Source organism: Arachis hypogaea, chromosome 18 (genome assembly GCF_003086295.3).
Source record: "Arachis hypogaea cultivar Tifrunner chromosome 18, arahy.Tifrunner.gnm2.J5K5, whole genome shotgun sequence".
Classification (NCBI taxonomy): Eukaryota; Viridiplantae; Streptophyta; class Magnoliopsida; order Fabales; family Fabaceae; genus Arachis; species Arachis hypogaea.
The window spans coordinates 64,113,583-64,138,964 of NC_092053.1; the positions used below are offsets into that span (position 1 = coordinate 64,113,583).

At 37.4% G+C, this 25,382-nt stretch overlaps 1 long non-coding RNA gene across 1 annotated transcript; it reads right to left on the bottom strand.

The window, feature by feature from the left end:
• Positions 1 to 6,822: 6,822 nt before the first annotated feature.
• LOC112772860 (uncharacterized) lies at positions 6,823 to 11,877 on the bottom strand. The gene is made up of 2 exons (XR_003187712.3): positions 11,400 to 11,877; positions 6,823 to 7,206 (listed from the first exon to the last, which is right to left on the bottom strand). It is a non-coding gene; the product is annotated as an uncharacterized lncRNA (long non-coding RNA).
• Between the last annotated feature and the right edge of the window lie 13,505 nt (positions 11,878 to 25,382).

Sequence of the window (25,382 nt, forward strand, 5' to 3'; positions counted from 1 at the left end):
AATTTTTAATTAACCCACTAACTGTTTGAATTTTTGCCTGAGATGACTGAAACTTCGCTTTAGCAACAAAGTGAAGTTTTTCGGGAAATTTCTGGCTCTATGCAATGCTCTTGCTTATACAAGAGAAGCAATTTCTGCCACTAATCTCCCAAGTCCATCAACTGTTTGATACTTTGTGCCAGCTAACCTTCTGAATCACATTCTGAGCTTGAAAATATTCAATCATCACTTGAATTGTTTGTGAGTGTGCAGATCATGGAGGGGAACTCAACAAATGCTAGCAATCATGAGAGTAATATCCCCACCTTGGATGATAATGTAACCCATAGTTCGAAGCAACTATCCATAGCCATGAATGATGTTGCCCAATGGTTTGAAGCTTTTCCACAAGGAAACATTATCGGATGGGAAGAACTGATGAGTGAACTCCTAGTCAAGTTAACCCCATCACAGAGAGTTGTTAAGCCAGAGGCAGAAGTATATCCATTCACACAAGAGAAAGAAATTGAAGGTGCTCGTGCAGTCATAAGCCAAAACAAGCAGATGCATCAGTAGACTCTACAACAACTAGACATGATGGCCAGAAAAATCACTGAGTTGAGACATGCTGTAGTACATACATACAACCTGACTCAAAGCTCATATGGGTGTAATCAAGCTGAACACAGTTTTGGGGCCATTAACCATGAGCAACAAAGTTATGAGCAACTACAGTCTCCAAGCAATCACTCTAGCATGCTCCAACACAGGCCTCAGAATGATGTGTACAATCCACCTTGGAGAACTCATTCTAATGGGAGGGGGGTTGAGAACCAAAACCAAAGACCAAGGGACTTCAACAGCAACAATCCCAGCTTCAAAAATCAACTTAAAACACACCCCCACAACAACAATCACACGCACTTCCAACCCCGTCCTACCTCACCATTCGCCCAAAATGACCTTCATCGACCACCACAATTGACACAGCCACAACCACTCCCAACCTTTCAAAGAATCTATATTCTAGAAATGCTGATGGAGAGGTCCATAAAAATTCAAGAAATGATGGCAATAGAGCAGGAAGAAATAAAGAAACATCAAGAGATGATAAGCAAGAACCAAGAGGCTTCACTCAGAAGACTTGAAAGGCAGATAGAACAACTGGTTCAAAACCTTGCTGAATTGGGAGAGAAGAAGGGGACTCTGAACCCAAAGAGCCATGAAAAGGATGCTGGATTAAAAGAGAAGGGAGTCATGGAGGAAAGTAAGAAGGCTATGGAAAGAGAAACAGAAAGAAGGAAGCCCATAGCAAGAGAAGAAAACCTAAGGCAACAGAAGCCTCAACTTCCATGATCAGAGGATGAAGGATGTCAAGCTAATGACAATAAAAGAGCGCTTGTTGGGAGGCAACCCAACCTGAGGTAGTTTTCTGTTCATAACTATTTTAATAAAAAGGTTAATTAGTTTTATCTATAATGCAAGAAGCTAAGTTTGGTGTTGCACACCAAAACAATCTAAAGGAGAATGAAGGATTCTAAGTTTGGTGTTCCACCAAAATCCCATCATAAAACACATTCTCACTTTCTGCATGATGCTGGCTTCAAGCATGTTGGATGAACTAGTTAACTATTCTGCTGTTTCCTAGTTTTCAGTTTTATTGCTTTTGAAAAAGAAAAAAAAAAGAAAAAGAGTTTCACACATGGTTAATTCAATGCATGAGAACCATTGGCAAGGTACTAAGTTTGGTGTTCCCACACCAAAGTAAGTTCAAAAGCCCACAAATAAATCATGCAAGCTAACCATTTCTTCTTTCAAGTGCTTGGGGAACAAGCAACTTTCAATATCATTGAAGAGCATCATACAAGCCTTTGGGAGGATTAAGCATCATCAACCAAAAAATGAAAGAGGAATGTGTGGATCAGTGATGATGATGATGAGGAGTGAAGCAAGCGAACTCCAAAAGGTTGTATTGTTAAGTGATTATCTTACATCAAACACTGCTATGATTGAGAGTGGTTTAGTTTCCCTGATTATCTATTTGCATAGCATAGTTTTTTTGTAATTCAATAGGCAAGATGCTTGGTCATTCACAACATTTTTCTCTTCAAAACTTGTTTGCACTCAATGTTCAAAAATGCATCACATGAAAGTTCTTTGAAAAGAAGGATTGAGGAATTAAACAATTTTGAGGCAAGCAAAAGATTAGGAGAAGTGGTGGTTCTAGTTGTATGATTATGTATTGAGGTTGCATGCTTGTGAAAACTTGCATGGGAGCTCATAGGCAGGACATGAAGTTCAAAGAAGTATTGTGGAGATTCTCAAAAATCTATTGATCCAAGAAGCAGCAAACAAAACAAAAGAAAATAAAGAAAATACAAAAGCAAAGAGAACATGGCCCAAGGCTCTGAGCATCAATTACTAGGCAGAAAAAGAGAGAAGAAACAAAACTCAAAGAGTTGTTAGCCTAGTAAATGCTTGTGGTTGAGCTGTGTCAAGGAAAGAGGCTTGAGCAAGTAAATCCTTAGGGGTGCTTTAACACCTAATACCTTAAAACCAACTGGTTTAGGAGTATTGATTGAAAGCTTATCTAAAGAGTCGCTTTGAGACATGACACTTAGAGTCAAGGTCAAAGCACAGAAACTATAAGCTGCTTCAAGGTGACTACATATAAAGAGATCTCCATGATACCATTTGGATGAAAATCCTAAGACCTAAGACTCCCAATATGTGAGGACTAGTGAGCGCTGAAACCCTTGTATGAGCATATGATTTAGAGTTCACCCCACTGACACTTAATCACTTCACTCACAGGACCTTACAATTTATTCTTCAATCCGTCTTAAGTGAAAGAACCTATGAGCATAATTCATTTCTTGCTTGGGGACAAGCAAGCTTTAAGTTTGGTGTTGTGATGACAAGTCATCTTAGCCTAGTTTCACTAGCCTTTTTCTTTTGTTTTCAATTGAATTATGCACTTTCTTGAGCCAAAAGCAATCCAATTGGGTAGATTTTCATGTTTCCTTTGATTTAATCAACCATGTATGAATTCATGCTATTTCATGAGGTTTTATGCTATAATTGTCATATATTATGAAAGAATGAATATCTCATGATTTTGAGCATAGCTTTGATGTGTTTGGTTGATTAATGATAGGTGAAGAAAGCTTGGAGAAAGGTTGATGCAAGAAGGAATGGCTAGGAGGAATGACTTGAGTCTTGGATTAGTTATGAACCAGGAAGCAAAAGCTGGACCAAAAGTTAGCCCCTAACTTTTTGGCTAACTTTTGGGCAAAAGCTGGACCAAAAGTTAGCCCCTAACTTTTTGGCTAACTTTTGGCATGAAAAACACTCCCTGGATGCACCAAAAGTTTGCGCCAACGTTAGCCCCTAACTTTTTGGCTAACATTGGCGCCTGAAAAACTCCCTGGGCTAGCAAAAGTTTGCGCCAACGTTAGCCCCTAACTTTCTGGCTAACATTGGCGCCATGAATAACTAAGGGGAGGCCAACGTTGGAGCAAAAGTTAGACCCCTAACTTTTGCCCCAACGTTGGTATCAACAAAACAAGGGTGCTGATGTGAAAAGTTGGAGCAAAAGTTAGACCCTAACTTTTACTCCATCTTTTACTCAAGCTTTCATGATTCCAACCCGGTTCAATTCGGTTCTTCTCCAAACTCCAAGAGCAATCAACCAAGGCCTCTCTCAACCCAATTCCACCAAGAGCAAAGGCCCAATTGAAGGCTTGAAGACCATTTGAAGAAAGTGTATAAATAGCATAGGATTTAAGTTTTCAGGGAGCTTCTCTTTTAGTTTTTCAGAAGAGCTAGCTTTTCAGTTTTGCTTAAAGCTCACCTTTATTTTTCTTAGCATTGTTGTTTAATTCAAGAGAATTTGGGGGGAGAATTGATCTCTCTTCTTCCTTGTTCTTGCCCAGCACTCTTTACTTTTCTTGTCTTGGATTTTGGGTGGAGAATTGAAGAAATTCTGTTTCAATCTCACCTTGGGATCTTGTTTAATTTTCTGCTTAATTGAATTTCAGTTTCGGTTACTTGCTTCGTCATCTACTTTCTTTGCAATTTACAATCTCCTTTGCAATTGTTCTTGTTAGATCTAGGAAGGCATTGAGATCTAGACTTGGTTTTCTAGTCTCTTGGGTCCTGAGATCCGGATTTCCCATTTCCCATTCCCTGTTTACTGTTTTCATGCTTATTTACATTTCTGTTTTAAGATCCGGTTTGATTCAAGACATCCTTTACTTCTCTGTTTGTTGCAATTTACTTTTCCTTGTTTAATTTCTACAAATCCATCTCCCGATTCCCTTTACAATTCAAGCCATTTACATTTCTTGCACTTTAAGATTTTGCAATTTACATTTCTTGCGTTCTAAGTTTCTGCCATTTAATTTCTTGTTCTTTAAGATTCAGCACTTTAATTCCTGTTCTCTTTAATTTCATGCCAATTACCCATTCCCTTTACTTTTTATGCAATTTAATTTCTGCAAATCACAAATCTCTCAACCAAATCTTGATTCGCTTGACTAAATCAACCACTAAACTAAAATTGCTCAATCCTTCAATCCCTGTGGGATCGACCTCACTCCCGTGAGTTATTATTACTTGATGCGACCCGGTGCACTTGCCGGTTAAGTTTGGGTGTTTTGGAGAAATTCATTTTTCCGCGAAAATATCCCATCACTTTCACAGCCAACATAACCCAAGAAGATCATCAATAATTCATTCTCATCATCCTCATCATTCATCATTAAAATCATCATGTATCAATACATTCTCACTACAACATCAATTGCCAAAATTCATATTCAACCCAAATCAATAATTTAATTCAACAACCAACAATCAATTCAACTTATCCTATACCTCAACTAGCCTAAGTTTTCATAACACATTACATATTATATACGAGAAACCAAAACCATATCTTGGCCGATTCCTCGTAAAACCCAGAACGTCACAATTTGTTACCCTTCCATGATACCCAAGTTTCCAAAGTATCACCAAATGGGTCTCTGGCTCCCCAGAGTCCAATACCAAGTCTCCAACACCACCAATTTGTTTCCAAAGTACACAATCCAAACTAATTTCACCAAATAACACTAAAATTACCATAGGATTCACTAATTAGATAACTTGAAAAGGATTAAACATTTCTCACCTTACCAATGTGAAATTGGGATAAGACCCAGGAAGTCCACGAAGCTAATTCGAACCTAAGACACCAAAATCATATAAATTCTCAATTTCAACACCCCTCAAATTCGAAACTGAGAAGGGAAGAATTGTGTAGGAAAAAATGAATTCCTTACCAAATTATGGAGTAGGTTTTGTAGAGGATTCCGAGACGAACGCGTAGCCATTGACAGCTCGTCAATCGGAGCTCCGGATCAAAAGTTATATGAAGTTGAAATCTAGTAAAGTGTTAGGTTATTTTGTCAAGTTCTTTCCTCCATGAACTTGCTTCAGCGTTCTTGATGAATGGTGAAAGAAGAAAGGGTTTTATTTAAGTAGGTGTGACTCGTGGGTTAGGCCTTGGGCCCAATATGTGCCCGGTTCATTCGGTTCAGCCCGTTCAACCCAATCTTGGGCCAAATCCTTTAACATTAGTGTCAAAATTCTTATTTTAATTTTCTCTACTCCATTAAACTATAAAATTTTATTTTCTAAATTCTTAGATTAATAATTAATTTATTAGCTAATTATTCACTAATTACTCGGGGTTTATATTCTACCCCCTTAACAGAAATTTTCGTCCTCGAAAATTTGCTCTCAATTTTCCATATACGCTCCCTCAGATTCAACCGATCTCTTACCATTCATTTTGTCATTTTCCAACATCAGTTTAACACCCTATTCCCATTTCAAGCCTAAGTTAAACCCGTCTATTTCATTCTTAGTTTTGTCTAACTCTTTCTTATTGACTACTAACTCCCTTATCCTCCAAGGATCCTATCCAAACCAAATCGATCTATAATCCTTGTCAACTATCTTGAACACTAATCAATTTTCCAATCTTAGTCTGATTCATCCATTATAGCCTAAATCACACACACTTTTCACTCCTCGATCCTACACTGATTCCTCAAGATACCCTCATATCCTAAAACTCTTTTCTCACGTCGATACAATTCTTGAGCCACCAAAATTGCCGCGTTTTTTGCAGCGTCACTTTGATTATAAGCCACTAAGATTTTAATCATTCACATACTCTGCCAGAACACTCTTTGAATCTCTTTATCTCTCTAACTAAGCACTATTGACATTTACTCCAACTGCACGAGTTCTAATCCTTCAGTTTCTTTCATTACTAGGTCCATCACCGCCTTTATCACTGTTTCAAGCTTGTTGTCTCATCACGTCGGCAATTATCTGTGCAGCTGCCCTATCGTCAACCGTATCACCTCACTCACGCCTACGAGATGCCATTTGGGTCTTATCCACACTGAACAATTGATATTAAGGTGATCAGTCTTAATATCTAAAGTCTAGTGCATCGAATCTCCAAAGGTAATGGTCATGAACATTTATGCTATATATGTCAAGCAGACCTCCTAAATAGCATGTACACACAACCAGAATATGCTCAGAAGCATAGTCAGTCCATTCCCCAGGCTCTACGGGAACAAACTGCTCTGATACCATAATGTAACACCCTACCACACAGAGTCTTATGCTTAAGTCACAAAACTGAGGTGGTAAGATATTACGACCTCTGAATATATATATATATATATATATATATATATATATAGTTGAAAATGTTTTATATCTAAGAGCCTTTGAAGGAAAGTTTAAAACAAAAGTCTTAATACTCACGAAGCGGCAACGTAACGAAGAAAAGCTTAAGTGCAAATAGATACACAAACACACACACACACACACACACACACACACACACACAGATATATATATATATACATAAGAATAGAGGATCAAGGATACAAAGTAGTCAAGCTCCAAGCTCAGCCTTTGAAGCTAAGGCTAACCGGAGAATATTTACAAACATACATACTTATAATTCCATATCTAAAGTTCTCAAAATAAACCCTAGTTCACTAACAAAATCCTCTATGAGGCACCAAGGTAAAATACATAAAAGGAGAACACTAAGCATATATATATAAATATACATAGCATAATATAAAAGCCCAAACTCCCATCTTCGCTGCAATAGAACTTCAGATACCTAGCGAGGTGCATCTCGACTTGCATCTGAAAAACAAAAATATCGTATGGGATGAGAACCGGGGATTCTCAGTATGGTTAAGGTGCCTACATATATAATAAACAAGGTCCCGGGAAAGCCAAAGGCAATCCTAGAATGCCGACAATCAGATTATAAATCTTAAGGAACTAAAGCTTAAACCATAAACGAGGGTAGGTCTCTAAGGTTCTAAACTTGATCAATATCTAATCAAAACCCTCAATCTCTTTGCCTTTCCTCCGTTCCTCAAACTCTGATGAAATTTCATAGACAGACAAAATAGACAAGTCAAACACATACAGAAAGCATATATAACAAGTAGGCAATTAGCAATTAACATGAATAAACAATTAAGCAAGCCAAGACAATGCACACTCAAACAAAATATACAAATGCACATGTTGCATGCCTTTCCTAGCGCAGGTCATGAGCTCATGTGTAGGTTGTCTACCCGCAACCCGACGTTACTTGGGACAAACCCCGAATATGGTTTCTTTACCGTGTCAGTCAGGCTCAATTATCATCATGGGTTTCCATGTCAGTTAGGATATCTTGGCATCACGGTAGAAACAGGCTATCAGTTAGGCGAAACATTCCCGTATTAGCAATCTCAGGCTATCAGTTAGGCGGGCCTTTTCGCATTAGCAGTTTGGCTCAAGGCCTATCCACATTCCATATGTTATCAGTTAGACAGACATTCCCGCATTAGCAACCTTAGGTTATCAGTCAGGCGGGCACTTCCGCATTAGCAGTTTGGCATGAAGCCCATTTGTCGTACACTCTTCATGATTCATTATTCATTTCAATTATCATTTCCATTCATGGTTTCCTTTTTTCGTTCTTTTCATCATACCTCCACATCACCAATTACATACACACCCCTCTACATCACCACTTTACTAAACATACCTCCACATCACCGTTTAACTACACATACCTCCGGATCACCAATTAATTTTAAACCTTCTTGGGGACAATTTACATATTTTCATTTAACTAAGTCCCTAAACTTTTACAGAAATTCGGACATAATCTCCCCTAAAATAGCACTAAAACCACCCTTACGCGTTCCCCCAGTCTTAACAACGTTCAAACTTTCCTTAACAAGTTACCAGGTAAACATTTTTAATTAGTCATTATACTCTCTTTAATCCCCTTAGTTATTGTAAAATCTTGGGTTTAGAAAATAAAACTTAGTTCTGGGGCATTCCGACCATAATTAAAACTTGTACAAATCTTTCAAAATTCTGCTATCATTGCAGAAAAACAGCAGCGAGCAGTAAATTTGTTAAACTCTCTAAAAATACAATTCTCACCCATTGCCTTTCAAAATTTATGTCCTTAAAGAAGACTCCTCCAGCTTTCCAGAAAACTAAATTTCAGATTATTACCATGTCACAGCTTAGGAATGAGCTTAGGAACACAGCCCTTCCGTTTAGAATTTTGTTTTCAAAATCCAGCGAGCTACCCTCACTCTTTGCAACATAACTAATTAGTTAAAAATATTTTTGACACGAAATTTAAACTAAAGATTTTGGACACATAAGGCTTGAAACTGCTGTTAGTTTCAGCTTAAAATCTTATCAGAATTGTAAATTAAGTGGATTGGAATTTGGTGATTCTGCAGCGAAGAAACAGAATTTCCTGCAGAATCCATCAATGTTTAAGAATTCGTTTCTTCCAAACCACTCGTCAATAAATTCTGAATTTTTTATGAGAGGCTCATAATACATTAAAGTTTCATGGAAAAATAGTTTCATTAAAAAATAGGGCCTAGTCTGCTCCCAGAAACTGGTTTATTCCACTGTCAATTATGCAGAAAATTCTGCCTTGGACTTTTCAACAACCTTACATACCATAACTCACATTTGAACTTATATCCCTTCTAAAACCACATTTCCAACCTTCCTTCAGTTATCTAGGGTTGCTTTCACAGCCAATATAACCCAAAAAGATCATCAATAATTCATTATATATATATTCTCATCATCCTCATCATTCATCATTAAAATTATCATGTATTAATACATTCTCACTACAACATCAGTTGCCAAAATTCATATTCAACCCAAATAAACAATTTAATTCCACAACCAACAATTAATTCAACTTATCCTATAGGTCAACTAGCCTAAGTTTTCACGACACATTACATATTAGATACGAGAAACCAAAACCATACTTTGGCCGATTCATCGTAAAACCCAGAACATCACAATTTGTTACTGTTCCATGATACCCGAATTTCCAAAGTCTCACCAAACGGGTCTCCGGCTCCCCAAAGTCCAATACCAAGTCTCCAACACCACCAATTTGTTTCCAAAGTACGTAATCCAAACTAATTTCACCAAATAACACTAAAATTATCATAGGGTTCACCAATTAGATAACTTGGAAAGGATTAAACGTTTCTCACCTTACCTATGCAAAATTTGGATAAGACCTGACAAGTCCACGAAGCTAATTCGAACCTAAGAACCAAAATCTTATAAATTCTCAATTTCAACACCCCTCAAATTCGAAACTGAGAAGGGAAGATTTGGGTAGGAAAAGATGAATTCTTTTCCAAATTATGGGGTGAGTTTCATAGAGGATTCTGAGATGAACGCGTGGCCACTGACAACTCGTCAATCGGAGCTCCGGATCAAAAGTTATATGAAGTTGAAATCTAGTAGAGGGTTAGGTTATTTTCTCAAGTTCTTTCCTCCATGAACTTGCTTCAGCATTCTTGCTGAATGGTGAAGGAAGAAAGGGTTTTATTTAAGTGGGTGTGACTTGTGGGTTGGGCCTTGGGCCCAATACGGGCCTGGTTCGTTCAGTTCAGTTCGTTCGACTCAATCTTGGGCCAAATCCTTTAAAATTAATGTCAAATTTCTTATTTTAATTTTCTCTACTCCATTAAACTATAAAATTTCATTTTTTAATTTCTTAGATTAATAATCAGTTTATTAGCTAATTATTCACTTATTACTCGAGGTTTACAGAACACAAATATGCTAATTGGAAGGGAGAGAATTAAGCCAATTAAACTAAGGTTACCACTTGAACCTTTAACATAAGTACTAGTAATTTTTTTGTATAAAACATTTGGGAGACCATGCTCCATTACCTCATTTAAGCTCCGCCAATGCATCTCAATATGACATTGAAAGTATGTGAAGACTTTCCTACCGACCTAGTTGATAAGTTAAAGGAATCACATGCTCTACATCTCTCACACACAATCTAAATCTAACATAGAGGCCACAACAAACATAATGGAAAAAGAAATATGTGCTCCTTGGAGGAGGTGTACTTAGCTTCTTTACAAGAGCTTTGTTTCTCCTGCTCATAAAGGATATCTTTAAATGTTTGCTCAAACCAAAAATGTATATGCAATTGTCAAATTGATAATAATTTAGCTATTTAATCTATAGATTTATTGATATAAAGATTATGATTTGTATTATTCAGCAAAGTCCACTCTGAGCTTTATTATACACTTGCTATGGTTGATATTTTATAAATACAACAACGGCAAGATAAATAATATAATCGAGTCATTATATTTTTTGTTGGTATATAATTGAGCCATTCATTATATATTCATTGTTGTATGAAAGAATACTTGCTATTATTCAATAAAAACTAATTTTGGTGTCCTGGTATTTTATCCCCAAAAAGTTGTATTATTCACATGGAAACGAAGAGAATACATCACTGTGCCAAAAAAAAAATCAGAACACACAACACAGTAGCACAAACCATTCAATAGAGCACAAGTGAGCAGCAAAAGAATCTTGGTTTCTGGACATTCAATAAAAATGAAGAACAAGTCGGCATGGGAGAGATAACTAATAACTAGAACACTAGGAATTTAGAATAACCAATAAAAAATTACGTACTTATAAATGTTTTATACATAAAATTTACAAACTAGGTTGGTTGATAAGTGCAGGTAATTTCACCTATTAGGATATCACTTGACTTGATTCGATAGTGTTACAACCTTGAAAATAGCATCCAGCCAATAGCACAGCAAAACATAATGATATTTGAGTGGGATTAACTCGACCCAAGTAACAATGTAACATTATTATGACTTAAAAATTGATTCTTCCTACTAAAGTTGAGAATAAAAGATGTATATTCATGTTACTTTCCATTAGAAATCACTTTTAAAGGATCTACAAAAATGAATAACAGGTGACTCGTCACTGACCTTCGATCGCAGGAAGGACGGCGACAGACGCCGCTGAGAAGATGAGGACAACGACAGATGACACCGACTCGGTGAGGATGACGCCGATCATAGAAAGACAACGACGCCGAGCCCCATGATGAAATTTTGCGCCTGCAACTCGTGAATGCCACTGATTGTGACGGATGGGTACTCGAAGACACAAGCCGCTGCTCTGGAGGCGGAAAAAAAGGTTCCTCTTTGCGGCGGTGGTGGGAAGCTAGGGTTTTCCTCTTGGTTGAGGTTCAGGTCTTTCTCTACTCTCTTGATGGTGGGGGAAACACATGCTTTCGGATTCTTTTTTCTTTTCTTTTCTTTTTTAAATTTTTTGGGTCTTGAATTACCTCTAATTCTATATGCCTTTCTTTTCTTGCAATAGGCCCAAAATTAATTGCAATCATCCGATCAAAAACATAAAAAAGCCAATATTATCAAACACATAATTAAAATGATCTTAACTACTAATTATTCTTACACATTGCTAGTCTCAGTAAGGTAATGCAACAATGCATGTGACTGGTTAAGCACTATTACTGCCACACCCTGCAATATGCAGAAAATGTCTCACTCGACCAACACTTGTCACTTTTAAATTCTGTCAACATTAATCTACACATGTAGATGGAATCTACCTATCTACATCGGAGAGCTTGCATTAGTCTATTTGGCCAAATTGGATAAAACGGCCTGAGTTGATCCATTTCTATTTCGTTCAATATAATACTTGTTAAATACAATTCGTTTCAATGTATTTATTTTTCACAATTTACCCTCAACAAATTCTTTTTTAATTATTTTTTAAAAACAAAAACACAATTCGCTCCTCACGAATTGATTTTTTTAAAAGCTATAGAAAAAATTTATAATTTTGTTTTCAAAAATTAAGAAGTTACAATTCAAACCAGTACATTTTTAATTTCAAATGTGTCTCTCATATTAAAAAATTAATATATTTCATTTTTGGGATATTACTGAAATTCTCCTTTATCTAAAATTTTTAGCCACCTTTTACCTTACGTAGATACCAAAAATAATAGAAAGATGAAATTGTATTGCCTGCTGATGTGAGAATTAGTGTTGGTTTAGAATTTCACAAAATAGAATCTCTTTGTTGCAAGTATAGTCCAAATCAAAAACTAACTCCCACCATCAAAGTTTAATTTTCAAATACAAATATAACCGAGAGTAATTAAACCTCGAGTCGTCTCTCTCGGACAATGCAATTAAGGTGTGCACATTCTTGGTTGTGCAAAAAAAGGGTTTTCAAGTATAGAATAGAAAGATTAAAAGAACTAAGAAATAAAAGAACTAAGAAATGATCAAAAAGGAAATTAATGAAATTAAAAAGAAGATAAGGTCAAAACTAGTGAAAATGCTATAAATGCATAAAAGAGCCTTGACTTGGGAATGAGAATTAAGGAATCCTATCATCGTCATAACCACAACTATGGCAACTATGATGAGTCAATCTCGCTTCGTCAACCCCTAGCATCGAGGAGTAAGTCAAGCAAGCATAATTGACCTTAATCCATAAGTTCTAGCTAACTTACTAATTTCTTAGTAAAAAGCTAGCGTCAATGGAAACAAGAGCCAACTAACTACCTAAGAATTATCACTAAATGTCGGACATTATGACTTTAGTATCCTAGAAACTCATTTCCTAAGCCAAGGTGTGAAAGTTTACTCAAAAGATAAGGTTGGAATTTTCACAAACACCTTGTGGGCAATAAAACAAAACATAATAAATTGCAAGGAAAAATTAGAAACTATAACCAACTATTCACAATATCAACAATAAACATTCAAACAAGCAAAGAGAAATCATAAAACATTAAATTCATCAATCAAAACTTTAAGAAACCAAAATTGCATATATTAATAAAGTAACTTGAACCATAAGAAAATAAGAGTAAATGTGATGTAATTAAAGAGAAATTAAAGAGTACTTACAAAAGAGATGAGCAAAATCCAAGATCAAATTTGAAACTATAAAATGCTATAATGAACCCTAATTTTAAACCCTAAGAGAGCATTTTCTACACTACACTACTCATACTCCTAATTATGTGTTTTCCTATGTCTAAGTGAGCTCCCTTTGACATGTGAATGATGCCCCTTGATATAGCACTCAATTTCAGCTTCAGCACATTCAAAACTGGGCCAAAAGGCCCTCAAAATTGCGAGCCACGTGCTTCATTAATGAAGTCACGCGCTGGGACCTGTGCGTACGTACAGAGGGTTGTGCGTACGCACACTTACTGATTACTTCACTTGTGCGTACACACACTTGACTGTGTGCTTCTCCTTTGCTTTCTTCATGTGTTCTCCCTTTCTGCATGCGTCCTTCCACTTCTACCAACCCATTCTTGCCTTATTGACCTGAAATCACTCACAAAACATATCACGGCATCGAATGAAATAAAAGTGAGATTAAAATGCTCAATTTAAGCACAAAATGCATGTTTTCACATTTAGGTTCAATTTAGGGATAAAACACAAAAGTATACTATTTTGGTGATTAAGTGTGAGTTTATATGGTGAAATTCGTCTAATTTAAGCCAAAATTTACCGTCAAATATGGACTGATTAATTCTCCCACTCTTAAACAATAGTATATCCTCATGCTAAACAAAAATAAGGAGAATGAAGAGAAAAAAAAAGAACTTCCCCAATAAATACACCAGCCTCCAAAATTTTGGTTCATTACTACATATGTCATATAATACCACAATACATTTACCTTCTAGAAAAAAGTTAGTGTTGTTAAGGATGTTTTAATATAGAGAAAGTAAAGAGAAATAACATTTTTTTAAACAATATAAACACTAAGTTAAAAAAAGAAAGTTAATTTTAATTTTAAAATTAAATTTTAAATTAATTAAATATAATTCTTGTTTTGAATTTGACTTTCAACAACCACAAACTCTTCCCCCCACACCTGCATCGTTCCCCACCCTTGCTCCTCACAACCCCTACTGTAACACCCTAACTTTAGCACATCATGATCGCACTAAAAGTCCGGCGTCACCTACCTCTACTCCTTTAATTTCATACTATATTTATTTAATACTGAGCCATTGCGAATACAAATCGAAACTTTTAATTAAGAAAACAAAGATTCTTTATTTTAAACCACTTAACCACAAAGGTATATATATTCACATAGCATTAAATACATATACTTATTCCAAGATTCTCAAAAACAAATTCTACCCCTCTAAAACTAAAAACAATAAATGACGAGGAGAAAATAAATTCTAACAACTCAACTCATGAACATAAACTTCTATGCTCTTGTAGCTCCGCACTAATCCTTTGCACCTGTAGCTGAAAGGGATGGAAATAGCGGGTAAGAACTAGGGAGTTCTTAGTAGGGTCGAGGTGTATAGTTATATTCATTTTATATATACTTGGTTAGCAATAACAGTCAACAAATTACAATCCTATTCAATAATTATAGAACACAGAATTCAAACAATCATTTAGCACACCCACTATAAACCCCGTAAAATTAGCGAATAATTAATCAATAAATTAATTTTTAATGAAAGAGATTAGAAATGTGAATTTTATAGTTTAATAGGATAGAGCTAATTAAAATAATAATTTTGACACTAATTTCAAAGAATTCGGCCCAAGATTGGATCGAACGGGCCGGACCGGTCGAACCGGGCCCAAAATGGTCCCAAGGTCCAACCCATCGGCCCAAAACATTTCAAGAACACTCATTCTTCTTCCCCTATTCGGCAGAAATTCTGAAGCAAGCTCAAGGACAAGGGGGAAGAGAACAAAACCCTAACATCATAATCAAACCACCATATCTTCTCACTCCAAGCTCCGATCGCCGTACCGTTTGCGGCCACGCAACCACTGCGTCGAACTCTACAAATCTATCAGAAAAATTTTATAGGGAAAAATGTTGGTAAGGATTTTGACAAAAAATAATCATGTTGCAAGTATTGTCTAAACTGACAAATTATCCTCAATCAATATTTAATTTGTTTGTCACTAAAGCAAACCCAATAAAAATAAACCGAAGTATTTAAACCTCGGGTCATCTCTCAAGGAATTGTAGGGAAGTATGTTACTATTGGTTATGGAAAAGTATCTTTTTGGGTTTTTGAAATAAGGAACAAGTATTGTAAATAACAAGGAAATAAAATAACAACTAAGAAAAGTCCTAACAAGGATTGAGAATTGGAATTCCTATCCTCATTATCATCATCAATTGTGATGGTAATTGCCTTTTGCTTTCACTTAGTCAACCTCTAACAATTGAAGGTAAGTCATGTGAGCAATTCAACTTGAGTTCACAAGTTCTAATCAAAGACTAGAGTTAGTGAAGCTTAAGTCAGCTAGCAACTTTCAATCACCAATCAACAAATGAATTTTGATAATTCAAGAGTCTCTAATTGATCAATCCAAGTTAAGAATACCAAAAATCTAATTTAGAATCCTACCAAGTATTTTATCAAACACTTGGAAGGCATAACATAAAAATATAGAAAATTAATAAGAGATAATAAAATCTAAACAACCAATTGCAAGGAATGAATAACAACAAACAAAGAAAGAAGCCATAAACATGAAACATAAAATTGCATTAAAGGGAATTGAGAGTAACATAAGAGTTCATAAAATAAATGGATAAAACAAAGGCATCAATAATAGTAATAGATAACTAAAGTGCTAGAATAAATAAGAGTAGAAGAAAACTAAATTAAAGTGAAGCAGAAATCTGAAATTAAGAAAAGCTAAACCTAAGAACCCTAAAACCTAGAGAGAAGAGAGAGCCTCTCTCTCTAGAAAACTACATCTAAAACCTAACTATTGTGAATGAATGTGTGAATGAATTGATTCCTCCCATCCAGCTCTACTTTGCAGCCTCTAAGCTTCACTTTCGGGCTTGAAACTGGGCCAAAAGTAGCCCAGAAATTGCCCCCAGCGTCTTCTGTTTAATGCAGCACGTGATGTTTGTCATGCGTACGCGTCGGTCACGCGTACACCTCGCTGGTCTTCTGCGCTAGTCACGCGTACGCGTCGTCCATGCATACGCGTCGCTATGCGACTTCGTTGGTCACGCGTACGCGTCAGTCATGTGTACGCGTCACTATTAGATGTGCCAATTCATGCGCACGTGTTGGCCATGCGTGCGCGTCGATCCTCGCTGCTCAGCTCCCTGGTTTCTTGTGTTCCTTCTATTTTTGCATGCTTTCTTTCCATTCTTTAAGCAATTCCTGTCCTATAAAACTTGAAAACACTTAACACATATATCACGGCATCGACTGGTAATAAGAGAGGATTAAAAATTAGTAATTTAAGGCCAAAGAAACATGTTTTCAATCAAAGCATAGAACTAGGAAGAAAAATGTAAAACATGCAAATTACATGCATAAGTGTGAGAATAGTGGATAAAATCCACTCAATTCAGCATAAAATGTGCCACGAAATAGTGGTGCATCAGTAATCCTCACTCTCACTCCAGTTGCTCTACCGCTTGATTTCGAACTTTGTCGGTATATATGTTGAGATTTTGTTAGTTTTGGTACTTTAAGTTCGATTTAGCTTGCGAGAATTATTGGGCTTGGTTCGTTTGGTCTATGGGTACGGTAAGAATTCTCAACCCATAGTAAATTCATTGATTAAGTGTGTGGGTATATATATATATAATGTCTTGTGAAAACTTAGGCTAGATGACCATAGGATATGTTGGAATGACAAAGTATGTTAAATGCTTAGTACTTTTGATATTGATGATATGGATTGAGCATGTGTTGGTGATCATTGTTATGATGGAAATAGAATGCTAAATGTTGATTGAATAATGATTGACAAGTTGATAATATTGATTATGCATAGATGATGGATTATTGATGATCTTGTTGATTAAAGTGAGGAATTTAGGTATGAGATTGTGTAATATTGAGGTATGATTGATTGTGGTAGGATATGGAGATTTTGGTATTGTATATGATGTGTTGTGGTGCTGGTTTTTATGTATGGTAGGTTGGTCTTGAATTGGTTTTGGTAAGAATAAAGGTTTTTGAGCTTTTGTGAAAAACTGATTTTTAGCCGAACTTCAGCGAGTCATAACTCGGCTTCCGAACCCCCAATTTATTCCAAACTTGTTTCATATAAAAATTGGGTTCGTTAAATTTATTCTGTTCAAAGAACGGATGAAAAATGTTTTAAAATAAAAACGTTATGCTCATCGGAAGTTTGGAGTGCAAAATTGAAATTCTGCAGTATTCAACATTTTTGCCACTTTGCATATCATGCGTATGCAACCACCTACACGTAATACGACTAACCCTTCTAGGTTTTGCATCTCGCATACACGAGCAAGGCGCATGCATACGCGAACAGTGTATTTCAGGGGTTGCGTATGCGACCACTTGCACGTGACGCGACCAACCCTTCTTGGTTTGGCATCTCATGTACGCGGGCAAGGAGATGCATACGCGAGGAAGACAAAACAAGCCTCCATGTATGCGAGCAATGTGCTGGCGTATGTGACGCCCCTGTTTTCAGCAAATGAGTTTTGAAGCTAGGAAAAGGTGGTAACTTGGGGGTGAAGTAAAGTTGAAAAATGATGAATTATGTATGAAAAATGCAAAAAAAAGTGAAGTATATGTGATACCATGTCTGTAAAGAATGATTATGCAATGATTATAAATGATTATGAATGTTTATTGGCTTATGCACTCAATTATCTTAGATATGAGTTTCTCTGGGTAAAGTACCATGGCTTGCCACCACGTGTTCTAGGTTGAGACTTGATACTCTGTTAATTCTACATCGTAAGGGTGACCGGGTACGTAGAAATCCCGGGAAGGATGCCCCCTTGAGCAAATTTTATATGAGAAAAAGCTATGCATATACTCTTGGGGATGCGCGATGGGGGACAGTCCAGAGTTTAGCAGCCAGACTTGTCGGGTTGGCTTGATAACGGACCGATGAGACTCATCAGCCATAGGACAGGCATGCATCATATGCATATTGTTTGAATTGCTTGTTGTGCATTAATTGGGAATGCCGAAGTGAACCTACTATGTTAATTGTTGTATTTGCTATCTGCAGTACTTGTATTCTACCTGTGTTTATCATTGTCTGCCTGTTTGTTTGTGTGGTTTCATCGGTGTCGGAGGATTGGAGGAAAGGAGGAGTATTGAGGGTCTAGGTTTAAGGAATTGGTTAAGTTAGGAATCCTTAGAAAACTACCTTGATTTATGGTTTCTGTTTTAGTTCTTTTTTAAGCTTTATAATCAGAGTGTCGGCATTCTGGGATTGCCTCTGGTTTTTATTTGTGGCACCTTTACCATGCTGAGAACCCCCAGTTCTCGTTTCATACGGATATTTTATATTTTCAGATGCAGGTCGAGAGACACCTCGCTAGACATCTGGAGCTCTGCAGCGAAGTGGATCTTTTGGGACTTTATTTTGGTGTATAGTTTATATATGATCATATGTATAGAACTCTCTTGATAACTTGTTTTACTTTTGTACTCTTAGACGCGTATGGAGAACTAGGGTTTTATATATGTATTTTGGGTTATGGGTTATATATATGTATATAAATATTCTCTGGCCAGCTTTATCTTCGCAGGCTGAGTTAGGAGCTCATTATTCTGTATTCTTGACCCTCTACTCTTGTTTCCTATATATATATATGTTATGAACCTTAGCTTTCTTTGTACGCAAGTAATCCTTATTCTTGAGCGTTGCGCTTTTAATTTCACGATTTTGTTTTACCTATTCTTCAAGGATCCTAGTATATTACTTTCTTTCAATTATTATATGTATATATATTTTATTATAGAGGTTGTAATACCACACCACCTCTATTTTATGACTTAAGCATAAAACTCTGTGTGGTAGGGTGTTACTTTATGGTATCAGAGCGGTTCATTCCTGTAGAGCCTGAGGGACAGACTGACTATGCTTCTGTGCATTCTCTGTGTGTGTGTCTATGTGCTATTAGGATATCTAACTGATATATGTAGCATAAATGTTCATGAGCATGCATTTGGGACTTTAAATCACTAGACCTGTGATATTGAGACTGATCAACTTGATATCACTTGTTTGGTGTGTATAGGAACCAGATGGCGCCTCGTGGAAGAGGCCGCAGGTGAGCCAGAGGTAGATTAGGCAATGCAAGTCTTGAACCGGTAGGGAATAACCCTGTAGACTTTATGGCTGCCCTGGGAAACATGGCTGCGGCTATGCAGGCGACAGCCGAGGCGCTGAGTAATTAGATCAACAATGGGAACAATGGTAACAATGGTGAAGAGGGTCCTATGACGCTCGCCTCTTTTCTAAAGGTGCACCCTCCGTCCTTCAGGGGGATCTCAAACCCCACTGAAGCAGATAACTAGATTTAGGCAATGGAACGGGCATTGTAGGCTCAGCAGGTTCTCGAGAAATAGTGGGTTGAATTCGGGACTTATCAGTTGCAGGGTGAGGCCCAGTACTGGTGGCAGGGAACATGACATATCTTGCAGCCAGATGGTGTTGTAATCCCTTAGGAGGTGTTCCGAACAGAGTTTTACTATAAGTACTTTCCCAGATTTGGTTAGAAATGCCAAGGAGCTTGAATTACTCCAACTAAAATAAGGCCAGATGACTATTACTGAATATACTAACAAGTTCGAAGAACCGTGCTGATTTTCCCGTATTTGTCAAGGTGCTGCTGAGGATTTTGCTGAATGAAGTGTATCAAATTTGAAGGAGGCCTTCGAAGTGACATTCTGAGCTCCATTGCACCAATGGGGATTAGGGTGTTTTCTAAACTTGTGAATAAGAGTAGGGTGGCTGAGGAGTGTGTGAAGAAGGGGATAGTAGAAAAAGAAAGTCAAAGGATGCCTTTTTAGAGGATTCAAGGACGGAATTTTGCACCGAGGGGCAAGAAGTTTAAGCGGGGAGGTTTTATTCCACAATATATTCATGGTCAGACTAACTTCAGGAGGCCAAATAACAATACCAATCAAGGAAGAAGGTATGGAAAATAGCCACAAAGTGATCTAAATTGTTAGAGGTGCGTGAAGTATCATCTTGGAGTCCCGTACAGATTGGGATCAGGGGTATGCTACTTTTATGGACAACCCGGGCACCTGGCCTGGAATTGTCTAGAGAAGAAGAAGTTTGAGACCGGTAGAGTATAGCAACCGGAAAGAGTATTCACTACTTCTGCAGCAGGTGTTGAGGGATCCGAGACACTAATCAGAGGTAACTGTGCAGTAGCCAGTAAAATTTTAACTGCTTTATTTGATTCGGGAGTGACGCATTCATTTATAGCATTTGAAAATGCTAGTGAACTAGGATTGAAGATTGTGGTCTTGGGTTATGATCTGAAGGTGCATAAAGCCACTTCTGAAGTCATTGTGACTAGGTTATGATGTCCACAAGTGTCATTCTGAGTTAAACAGCATGAATTTGAGCATGATTCAATTTGTCTGCCAATGACTGGTCTTGATCTCATCTTGGGATTGGATTGGTTATCTAAGAACTGTGTCTTGCTAAATTGTTCTGAAAGGACACTGCATTTTATGTCAGAAGGGTCAGAAGGGCCAGTTGTGGCGAAGGATTATTATTTGAACTCGGTAGTTGTGAACTGCAGTGGGTGTGAATGTCAGGGTGTTGTTCTGTTGGCGTCGAATGTGGCAAGTGAGGAACAGAGCTTAGAGCAAATTCTGGTTGTATATGAATTTCCTGAAGTATGTCCGGACGACATTCCTAAATTCCCTCCTGTTCGAGAGATCGAGTTTGCGATTGAGTTGGTACTTGGAGCCGTGCCAATCTCAATTGCTCCTTATCGAATGTCACCACTGGAATTAACTGAACCTAAATATCAATTAGAAGAACTTATGAGTAAAAGTTTCATTCGGCTGAGTATTTCTTCGTGGAGAGCACCAGTGTTACTGGTAAAGAAGAAGGATGGGAGCATGCGTCTATGTGTTGACTATCGGCAGCTGAATAAGGTAACTATAAAGAATAAGTATCCATTAACAAGGATCAAAGACCTAATGGAACAACTTCAAAGAGTCGGAGTATTTACTAAGATTGACTTGCGATTTGGTTATCACCAAATAAGGGTGAGGGATGAATACATCCCTAAGACTGCTTTCACAACTCATTATAGTCATTACGAGTATACTGTAATGTCTTTTGGGTTGATGAATGCTCCTCCAGTATTCATGGACTACGTGAACCAAATCTTCCGTCCGTTTCTAGACAAGTTTGTAGTCATTTTTATTGATGACATATTGATTTACTCCAAGAACAATGAAGAGCATTCGAATCACTTGCTAACTATGCTACAAATCTTGAAGGAAAGAAAATTGTATGCCAAGTTATCTAAATATGAATTCCGGAAGAGCGAGGTGAAGTTTCTTGGCCATGTGGTAAGTTAACAAGGGATTGCTGTGAATCCATCTAAAGTTGAGGCAGTAATGGACTGGGAGCGACCAACTTCTGTGACGGAGATTAGGAGTTTTCTCAGTTTGGCGGGTTATTACCGAAGGTTCATCAAAGGGTTTTCATAACTCACTTTGCCTTTGACCAAGCTGACTAGGAAGGATGCGCCATTTGTCTGGACTTCTGAGTGTGAGGAGAGTTTTCAAGCATTGAAGTAGAAGTTGACCACTGCACCTGTATTGGTGTTGCCTGAGCTGAGTAAACCGTTTGAGGTGTATTGTGATGCATCTTTGAAGGGTCTAGGATGCGTGCTAATGTAGCACCGTAATGTCGTGGCATATGCCTCGCGGCAATTAAGGCCACACGAGATGAATTTTCCAACTCACGACTTAGAGCTTGCTACCGTTGTGTTTTCTCTAAAGGTTTGGAGGCATTTCTTCTATGGCATCAAATTTCAAGTTTTTTCCGATCACAAAAGCTTGAAGTACTTCTTTGAGCAGAAAGAACTGAATATGCGGCAGAGGAGGTGAATGGAGCTTCTGAAGGATTTTGACTTCGAGTTGAGCTACCACCCTGAAAAAGTGAATATAGTGGCGGACGCTTTTAGCTGAAAGTTCCTATGTGCTGCTTGGATGATGCTACGAGAGGAGGAATTGTTTAGGGCGTTTGAAGGTCTGAAATTGGGGGTTAGAGAGGAGTCTGGTACTCAATGTCTATGCCAGCTGCAAATTTCAAGTGATTTTAAGTCTAAGATCGAGAAGGCTCATCAAGACGAAAAGGAATTGCAAAAGGTGTGACCGATAATAGAGCAAGGGAAGTGATGCTCGGTTTTCTTCGTGATGGTTTAAAATTTCACAAATGAAATCTCGTTGCAAGTATAGTTCTAAAACAACAAAGAATCCTCACATGCAAAAATATTGGTTGTCATAAGTACAAACCCCAATAAAAATTAACCGAAGTATTTAAACCTCGAGTCATCTCACAAGGAATTGTAATGAAGTGATCAATTATTAGCTATAAAGAAACAAGGGGTTTGGTTTATAAAAGGGCAAGGAAATATAAAAGCAAGAAAGTAAACAGTCAAGAACTAATAAAATAAAGGAAAGAACTCTTGGCTAGACGTAGATAAATTGAGATCGCCATCCTTGTCTACAAACCATAGATTGACAATTATGAAGAACCAAGCTCATTAGGTCTACTTCCAAAAGCCTTAAGTACGTAACATTTACTCATAGGCTTGAAGTACGTCAAATGGCTTGATCAACATCAATCCATAAGTCCCAACCTATCTTCTAATTGGGTTAGTAGTGTCAATGGATATCAAATTGATCACCAAGGGTTCTCAAATCACCAATTCAATGAGACCCAATGACTCAAGGTCACTCAATTCTCTTAGCCTAGGCCAAGAGTAAAGAAAACTACTCAAAAAACTAGTGTAAATATTCTATCAAACACCTAGTGTGCAATAAAGGTAAAGCATAGTAAAGGTGCAAGAAATATAAATCTACTAACTACTAATTGCAAGAAAAGTAAAATTCACAACTCAAATCAACAATAAAAGAACATCAACATCAAATTTCACTAAAAGAGATCCAAATCCAACATGAGTGCATGAACATAAAAGATGCATAAAAGTAAAATTAACATCACAAACTAAGAGAATCAAAATAGAGAAACAAGAAATTGTAAAGAAAACAAGATGAAATCAAGTGATCAAATCTAGATCCAGGAGGAATCAATCTAATCCTAACCTAATTCTAGAGAGAAGAGGGAGCTTCTCACTCTAGAAAACTAACTAAAGGCTCATCATGACTAACTAAGTGCTCCCCCCTTTGCTCTAGCTTGAATTCTGCATAAAATGCCATCAGAAACGTGTTGGATTTAGGCCTGGGTAGCTCAGAAATCGCCCCCAGTGATTTCACTTTAAGTGGGTCATGTGCCGAGCATCATGCGTGCGCGTGCTTGACGTGTGCGCGTGGCTTGCGAATCTTCAATGCACACGTACGCATGCATGACGCGTGCGTGGTGCACGGAATTGTGATTCACACTTTTCACAACTCCGTACAACTAACCAGCAAGTGCACTGGGTCGTCCAAGTAATACCTTACGTGAGTAAGGGTCGATCCCACAGAGATTGTCGGCTTGAAGCAAACGATGGTCATCTTGTAAATCTCAGTCAGGCGGATTCAGTTGGTTATGAGGTTTAGATAATTAAAAGATAAATAAAACATAAAATAAAATAAATATACTTATGTAATTCATTGGTGGGAATTTCAGATAAGTGTTTGGAGATGCTTTGTTGCTTCTGAACCTCTGTTTTCCTATTCTCTTCTTCCAATCATGCGTGCTCCTTTCCATGGCAAGCTATATGATTGATGAGTGGATAATTTATACGCTTTTTGGTATTGTTTTTAGTATGTTTTTAGTAGGATCTAGTTACTTTTAGGGATGTTTTTATTAGTTTTTATGTTAAATTCACATTTCTGGACTTTACTATGAGTTTGTGTGTTTTTCTGTGATTTCAGGTATTTTCTGGCTGAAATTGAGGGACTTGAGCAAAAATCAGATTCAGAGGTTGAAGAAGGACTGCTGATGCTGTCGGATTCTGACCTCCCTGCACTCAAAGTGGATTTTCTGGAGTTACAAAATTTCAAATGGCGCGCTCTCAACGGCGTTGGAAAGTAGACATCCAGGGCTTTCCAGCAATATATAATAGTCCATACTTTGCCCAAGTTTAGATGACGCAAAAGGGCGTTGAACGCCAGTTCTACGCTGCAGTCTGGAGTTAAACGTCAGAAACACGTTACAAACCAGAGTTGAACGCCAAAAACACGTTACAACTTGGTGTTCAACTCCAAAAGAAGCCTCTACACGTGTAAACTTCAAGCTCAGCCCAAGCACTCACCAAGTGGGCCCCGGAAGTGGATTTATGCATCAATTACTTACTTCTTTAAACCCTAGTAGCTAGTTTAGTATAAATAGGACTTTTTACTATTGTATTTACATCTTAGGATCTTTTGAACCATCTTTGGATCATATTGATCACGTTTGGGGGGGCTGGCCATTCGGCCATTCCTGAACCTTTCACTTATGTATTTTTCAACGGTAGAGTTTGTACACTCCATAGATTAAGGTGTGGAGCTCTGCTGTTCCTCATGATTTAATGCAAAGTACTAATGTTTTATATTCAATTCAACTTATTCCGCTTCTAAGATATCCATTCGCACCCAAGAACATGATGAATGTGATGATTATGTGACGCTCATCATCATTCTCACTTATGAACGCATGCCTGACAAACACTTCCGTTCTACATGCAAATAAGCTAGAATGAGTATCTCTTAGATATCTAATACAGGGGACCGAGTCCGAGATATTAGAATCTTCGTGGTATAAGTTAGAACCCATGGATGGCCATTCCTGAGATCCAGAAAGTCTAAACCTTGTCTGTGGTATTCCGAGTAGGATCTGGGAAGGGATGGCTGTGACGAACTTCAAACTCGCGAGTGCTGGGCGTAGTGACAGACGCAAAAGGAGGGTGAACCCTAT